The sequence below is a fragment of the Rhinopithecus roxellana genome, chromosome 15 (genome assembly GCF_007565055.1).
Source record: "Rhinopithecus roxellana isolate Shanxi Qingling chromosome 15, ASM756505v1, whole genome shotgun sequence".
NCBI lineage: Eukaryota > Metazoa > Chordata > Mammalia > Primates > Cercopithecidae > Rhinopithecus > Rhinopithecus roxellana.
Genome location: NC_044563.1, coordinates 31,417,633 through 31,425,646, shown reverse-complemented (window position 1 = coordinate 31,425,646; position 8,014 = coordinate 31,417,633).

The following is an 8,014-nucleotide window of genomic DNA, read 5'->3' as shown; positions in this document are numbered from 1 at the left end:
TCCTCAGATAATAACCAGAGAGAAGATTTCTGAGAGATTGCTTCCTCATGTGTGACTTCATCACACAGAGTTCCACCCTTCCTTTCTTGGAACAGTTTGCTATCACTGCTGTGGTGGATTCTGCAAAGTGATATTTGGGAGGTCATGGAGGGCAATGGTGAAAAAGGAAATATCCTCATATGAAAACTGGCAAGAAGCCTTCTGAGAAACTGCATTGCGATGTGTGAATGCAACTCACAGAGGTACACGTTTCTCCTCAGTCATCAGTTTGCTAACACAGTTTTCTGGAAATCTGCAATGGGATACTTCCTAGCGCAATGAAGCTTACGGTGACAAAGGAAATATGCTCAGATGAAAAGTAGAAAGAACTTTCTTAGACACTTCTTGGTGATGTGTGAATTCATCTCACAGAGTTCCACTTATGTTTCATGGAGGAGTCCATTAACACTGTCTTTGAGGAAACTGAGAAGGGTTTCTTTGGATCGCATTGAGGCCTACGCTGAGAAAGGAAATATCATCAGTTCAAAACGTGAAAGAAGCTTTCTGAGAAACGTCTTTGTGTCTGGGAATTCACCGCACAGTGTTACAGTTTAGTCCTCAGAAACAGTTTCCTAACACTCTTTTCATGGAAACTGCAAAGTGATCTTTGGGAGCCCGTAGGGGCCCATGGTGAAAAAGGAAATATCCTCAGATAATAAGTAGAGAGAATCTTTCTGAGAGATTGCTTTCTGATGTGTGACTTCATCACACAGTGCTCCACACTTCCCTTCTTGGAACAGTTTGCTAACACTGGTGTCGTGGATTCTGCAAAGTGATATTTGGGAGCTCATGGAGGGCAATGGTGAAAAAGGAAATATCCTCATGTCAAAACTGTATAGAAGCCTTCTGAGAAACTGCATTTCGATTTGTGAATGCAACTCACAGAGTTACACCTTTCCCTCAGTCATCACTTTGCTAACAGTTTTCTGTAAATCTGCAATGGCGTCCTTCTTAGCGCAATGAAACTTACGGTGACAAAGGAAATTTCCTCAGATGAAAACTAGAAAGAATCTTCCTTAGACACTTCTTGGTGATGTGTGAATTCATCTCACAGAGTTCCCCTTATATTTCGTGGAGCAGTCCATTATCACTGTTTTGAGGAAACAGAGAAGCGTTTCTTTGGATCGCATTGAGGCCTCCGCTGAGATAGAAAATATCATCACTTAAAACCTGAAGGAAGCTTTCTGAGAACTTCTTTGAGATCTGTGAATTCACCCCACATGGTTACAGCTTATATCTCAGGAAGGAGTTTGCTAACACTCTTTTCGTGGAATCTGCAAAGTCATCTTTGGGAGTCCGTAGCGGCCCAAAGTGAAAAAGAAATTATCCTCAGATAATAACTACAGAGAAGCTTTCTGAGAGAATGCTTTCTGATGTGTGACTTCTTCACACAGAGTTCCACCCTCCCTTCCTGGAACAGTTTGGTAACACTGTTGTCATGGATTTTGGAAAGTGGTATTTGGGATCTCAAGGAGGGCAGTGGTGAAAAAGGAAATATCCTCATAACAAAACTGTATAGAAGCCTTCTGAGAAACTGCATTTCGATTTGTGAATGCAACTCACAGAGTTACACCTTTTCCTCAGTCATCACTTTGCTAACACTTTTCTGTAAATCTGCAATGGCGTCCTTCTTAGTGCAATGAAACTTACGGTAACAAAGGAAATTTCCTCAGATGAAAACTAGAAAGAAACTTCCTTAGACACTTCTTGGTGATGTGTGAATTCATCTCACAGAGTTCCCCTTATATTTCGTGGAGCAGTCCATTATCACTGTTTTGAGGAAACAGAGAAGCGTTTCTTTGGATCGCATTGAGGCCTACGCTGAGATAGAAAATATCATCACTTAAAAACCTGAAAGAAGCTTTCTGAGAACTTCTTTGAGATCTGTGAATTCACCTCACATGGTTACAGCTTATATCTCAGGAAGGAGTTTGCTAACACTCTTTTCGTGGAATCTGCAAAGTCATCTTTGGGAGTCCGTAGCGGCCCAAGGTGAAAAAGAAATTATCCTCAGATAATGACTACAGAGAAGCTTTCTGAGAGAATGCTTTCTGATGTGTGACTTCTTCACACAGAGTTCCACCCTCCCTTCCTGGAACAGTTTGGTAACACTGTTGTCGTGGATTTTGGAAAGTGGTGTTTGGGATCTCAAGGAGGGCAATGGTGAAAAAGGAAATATCCTCAGATCAAAACTGGAAAGAAGCCTTCTGAGAAACTGCATTGTGATGTGTGACTGCACCTCACAGAGTTACACGTTTCTCTTCAGTCATCAGTTTGCCAACACAGTTTTCTGGAAATCTGCAAAGGGATACTTCTTAGCACAATGAAGCTTACGGTGACAAAGGAAATATCCTCAGATGAAATCTTGAAAGAAGCTTTCTTAGACACTTCTTGGTGATGTGTGAATTCATTTCACAGAGTTCACTTATGTTTCCTGGAGCAGTCCATTAACACTGTCTTTCAGGAACCTGAGAAGGGCTTCTTTGGATTGCATTGAGGCCTACGCTGATAAAGGAAATTTCATCAGTTCAAAAAGTGAAAGAATCTTTCTGAGAGACTTCTTTGTGATCTGGGAATTCACGTCACAGTGTTACAGCTTAGTCCTCAGGACACTGTTTGCTAACACTCTTTTCGTGCAATCTGCAAAGTTATCTTTGGGAGCCCATATGGGCCCATGGTGAAAAAGGAAATATTCTCAGATAATAACTAGAGAGAAGCTTTCTGAGAGATTGCTGTCTGATGGGTGACTTCATCATACAGAGCTCCACTTTCCTCCTCTTGGAACAGTTTGCTAACCCTTTTGTCATGGATTCTGCAAAGTGATATTTGGGAGCTCATGGAGGGCAACGGTGAAAAAGGAACTATCCTCAGATCGAAACTGGAAAGAAGCCTTTTGAGAAACTGCATTGCGATGTGTGACTGCAACTCACAGAGTTACACGTTTCTCTTCAGTCATCAGTTTGCTAACACAGTTTTCTGGAAATCTGCAATGGGATACTTTTTAGCGCAATGAAGCATATGGTGACAAAGGAAATATCCTCAGATGAAAACTAGAAAGAAGCATTCTTAGACACTTCTTGGTGATGTGTGAATTCATCTCACAGACTTACACTTACGTTTCTTGGAGCAGTCCAATAACACTGTCTTTGAGGAACCTGAGAAGGGCTTCTTTGTATCACATTGAGGCCGACGCTGACAAAGAAAATATAACCAGTTCAAAACGTGAAAGAAGCTTTCTGAGAAACTTCATTGTGATCTGTGAACTCAACACACAGTGTTACAGCTTAGTCCTCAGGAAGCAGTTTGCTAAAACTCTTTTCGTGGAATCTGCAAAGTGATCTTTGGGATCTCCGAGGGGCCCATGGTGAAAAAGGAAATATCCTCAGATAATAACTAGAGAGAAGCTTTCTGAGAGATTGCTTTCTGATGTGTGACTTCGTCACACAGAGATCCACCCTTCCCTACTTGGAACAGTTTGCTAACACTGTTGTTGAGGATTCTGCAAAGTGCTATTTGGGATCTCATGGAGGGCAAGTGTGAAAAAGAAAATATCCTCAGATCAAAACTGGAAAGAATCCTTCTGAGAAACTGCATTGCGATGTGTGAATGCAACTCACAGGGTTACACGATTCTGTTCAGTCATCAATTTGATAAGACATTTTACTGGAAATGTGCGAAGTGATTCTTCTTAACGCAATGAAACTTACGGTGACAAAGGAAATATCCTCAGATGAAAACTAGAAAGAAGCGCTCTTAGACACTTCTTGGTAATGTGTGAATTCATCTCACAGAGTTCCACTTATGTTTCATGGAGCAGTCCATTAACACTGTCTTTCAGGGACTGGAGAAGGGTTTCTTTGGACCGCATTGAGGCCTACGCTGAGAATGAAAATATCATCAGTTCAAAACGTAAAAGAAGCTGTCTGAGAAACTTCTTTGTGATCTGTGAATTCACCTCACAGAGTTCCAACTTAGTCTTCAGGAAGCAGTTTGTTAACACTCTTTTCATGGAATCTGCAAAGTGATGTTTGGGAGCCCATAGGGGCCATGGTGAAAAAGGAAATATCCTCAGATAGTAACTAGAGAGAAGCTTTCTGCATATTGCTTTCTGATGTGTGATTTCATCACACAGAGTTCCACCCTTCCCTTCTTGAAACAGTTTGCTAACACTGTTGTCGCGGATTCCGCAAAGCGTTATTTGGGAACTCATGGAGGGCAATGGTGAAAAAGGAAATATCCTCAGATCAAAACTGGAAAGAAGCCTTCTGAGAAACTGCATTGTGATGTGTGAATGCAACTCACAGAGCTACACGTTTCTCCTCAGTCATCAGTTTGCTACCACAGTTTTCTGGAAATCTGCCATGGGATACTTCTTAGCGCAATGAAGCTTAAGGTGACAAAGGAAGTATCCTCAGATGAACACTAGAAAGAAGCTTTCTTATACACTTCTTGGTGATGTGTGAATTCATCTCACAGAGTTCCACTTATGCTTCGCGGAGGAGTCCATTATCACTGTTTTGAGGAACCAGAGAAGGGTTTCTTTGGATAGCATTTAGGCCTACGCTGAGAAAGAAAATATCATCAGTTTAAAACGTGAAAGAAGCTTTCTGAGAAACTTCTTTGTGATTTGGGAATTCACGCACAGGGTTACAGCTTAGTCCTCAGGAAGCTGTTTCCTGACACTCTTTTCGTGGAATCTGCAAAGTGAACTTTGGGAGCCCAAAGGGGCCCATGGTGAAAAAGGAAATATCCTCAGATAATAACTATAGAGAAGTGTTCTGAGAGACTGCTTTCTGATGTGTGACTTCATCACACAGAGTTGCACCCTTCCCGTCTTGGAACAGTTTTCTAACACTGTTGTCGTGCATTCTCCAAAGTGATATTTGGGATCTCAAAGAGGGCAATGGTGAAAAAGGAAATATCCTCATATCAAAACTGGAAAGAAGCCTTCTGAGAAACTGCATTGCGATGTGTGACTGCAACTCACAGAGTTACACGTTTCTCTTCAGTCATCAGTTTGCTAACACAGTTTTCTGGAAATCTGCAAAGGGATACTTCTTAGCGCAATGAAGCTTACGGTGACAAAGGAAATATCCTCAGATGAAATCTTGAAAGAAGCTTTCTTAGACACTTCTTGGTGATGTGTGAATTCATTTCACAGAGTTCACTTATGTTTCTTGGAGCAGTCCATTAACACTGTCTTTGAGGAACCTGAGAAGGGCTTCTTTGGATCGCATTGAGGCCTACGCTGATAAAGGAAATTTCATCAGTTCAAAAAGTGAAAGAATCTTTCTGAGAGACTTCTTTGTGATCTGGGAATTCACGTCACAGTGTTACAGCTTAGTCCTCAGGACACTGTTTGCTAACACTCTTTTCGTGCAATCTGCAACGTTATCTTTGGGAGCCCATATGTGCCCATGGTGAAAAAAGAAATATTCTCAGATAATAACTAGAGAGAAGCTTTCTGAGAGATTGCTGTCTGATGGGTGACTTCATCATACAGAGCTCCACTTTTCTCTTCTTGGAACAGTTTGCTAACACTTTTGTCGTGGATTCTGCAAAGTGATATTTGGGAGCTCATGGAGGGCAACGGTGAAAAAGGAACTATCCTCAGATCGAAACTGGAAAGAAGCCTTTTGGGAAACTGCATTGCGATGTGTGAATGCAACTCACAGAGTTACACGTTTCTCTTCAGTCATCAGTTTGCTAACAGAGTTTTCTGGAAATCTGCAATGGGATACTTCGTAGTGCAATGAAGCATATGGTGACAAAGGAAATATCCTCAGATGAAAACTAGAAAGAAGCTTTCTTAGACACTTCTTGGTGATGTGTGAATTCATCTCACAGACATACACTTACGTTTCTTGGAGCAGTCCATTAACACTGTCTTTGAGGAACCTGAGAAGGGCTTCTTTGGATCGCATTAAGGCCAACGCTGAGAAAGAAAATATCACCAGTCCAAAACGTGAAAGAAGCTTTCTGAGAAACTTCATTGTGATCTGTGAACTCAACACACAGTGTTACAGCTTAGTCCTCAGGAAGCAGTTTGCTAACACTCTTTTCGTGGAATGTGCAAAGTGATCTTTGGAATCTCCTAGCTGTTTTGTTTTTCTAAGACCACCATAGCGGGTACAAAAGAACCAGCGACTAGGCAAGGGTAGGAGCAAAACTGCAAGTTTATTTTGGTCACCTAGCTTCAAGGGAAGAAGGTGGGTAGGGAGAGGTCTGTTGGCCCCCCGACAAAAGGGGCCCCCAGAGTCACCCGTACAGCTCTCGGACGGAGTTTCCATAGCCCTGACATCCCGACAGGAGTGGAGGACTGAGGAAGGCCGCGCGTGGCATGCCTCCGGAGCGGCTTTTCTAGGAGTGGGAGGGCAATAGGCGGGACACGGGCGTGTGAGGGGGCGTTCCACAGGTGCGACCAGGTAAATCTTGGTCTCTTCAGATTGACATCACCTGGCGCATGCCTACTTGGTCTGCAGCTTCCCGGGTCGCCGGCTGGATTTTCGCGCGTGCGGGAAAAGTTGGGGGATGAAGAACCCGGAAGTGCGCCATCTTGCCTCCGTTCATCCAAACTGTCCAACCTTTTATTGATAATAGTGATAAGGGGCGCCGTGGTCTGTCTGGCTACTTCCTGCTGTTAAGGGGCGCTGTTAAGGTCGGGGCCCATGGTTGGCATTTGGATGTACGGATGAAGAATAAAATAAAGCACAGTATTAGTATAGGAACGAGGTATGGAAGCATTTGAGGGTTTGAATGTTAGTGTTTGCTAGGCCTGACTTGCTAACATAATAGCAGCACTCTTCTCTAAGGAAGAGACAAGTGCCTCCTTTTTCAGCTCTAAACAAGCCTAGGGCTTGCCTGTTTTGGGCAGCTACTTAGGCTATTGAGGTACTTTGGCGCTGCAGGGAGGCCAGGCTTTCAGCTGATTCCAATAACTAGAGGGAGGAAAAACAGCCCGTTTTGACGGGAGTGGCGTACTGGCATGGAAAGTTGCTGGAAAACTCTGCTACTTCTGCCTGGCTGTATAGAGTTAGACTGGGGACCAAGGACACGGGGACATAGAGGGATCAGTTAGTGGCTGTATGGTTAAGAGTTTTAGAGAGAGATCAGTTGCACGAGAAATAGCCTTCAATGGGGGCTGTTTTGGCCTCCATCGGGTGCCTGAGTATGATTACCTCAGGATGAATTTGGAGTTGAATAACGGAAAGGAAGGATTGGGCAGTTGCACGAGAAATAGCCTTCAATGGGGGCCGTTTTGGCCTCCATTGGGTGCCTGAGTATGATTACCTCAGGATGAATTTGGAGTTGAATAACGGAAAGGAAGGATTGGGCAGTTGCACGAGAAATAGCCTTCAATGGGGGCCGTTTTGGCCTCCATTGGGTGCCTGAGTATGATTACCTCAGGATGAATTTGGAGCTGAATAACGGAAAGGAAGGATTGGGCAGTAGCACGAGAAACAGCCTTAAGGAAAACAACTGGCAGAACTATGTACTACTGAGTGTGTTCGGCTGTCTTATGGCCAAGTTTCAGTGATGAGAAAAAAATTGCCATACAGTAGGCGGACTAGCAAAGGTCTGAGTGTATGAGTGAAACAGCAATATAAGTATAAAATGAGACTTCATTTTCAGTGTAGTCACGGAGTGTCCCTTGCCACTGGAGATGTGTCTGGGACCTCCCATGTGAAAGCAAAAAGGAACTGGCAGTCTGTGTGTAGGGGTATGGTAAAGAAAGCATCCTTAAGGTCTAGCACAGTAAAATAAGTAGAATTGGTGGGGATATGGGACAGAAGGGTGTAAGGGTTGGGAACTACAGGGTGCGTGGGACGGGTGGCTTCATTGACTAGCTGAAGATCCTGTACTAACCTATACGTTCCATCTGCCTTTTTAACTGGAAGTATTGGAGTGTTACAGGGGGAATGTGTGCGGACAAGAATATGTTGGCTAAGTAGTCGCATGATAATTGGCTTTAAAC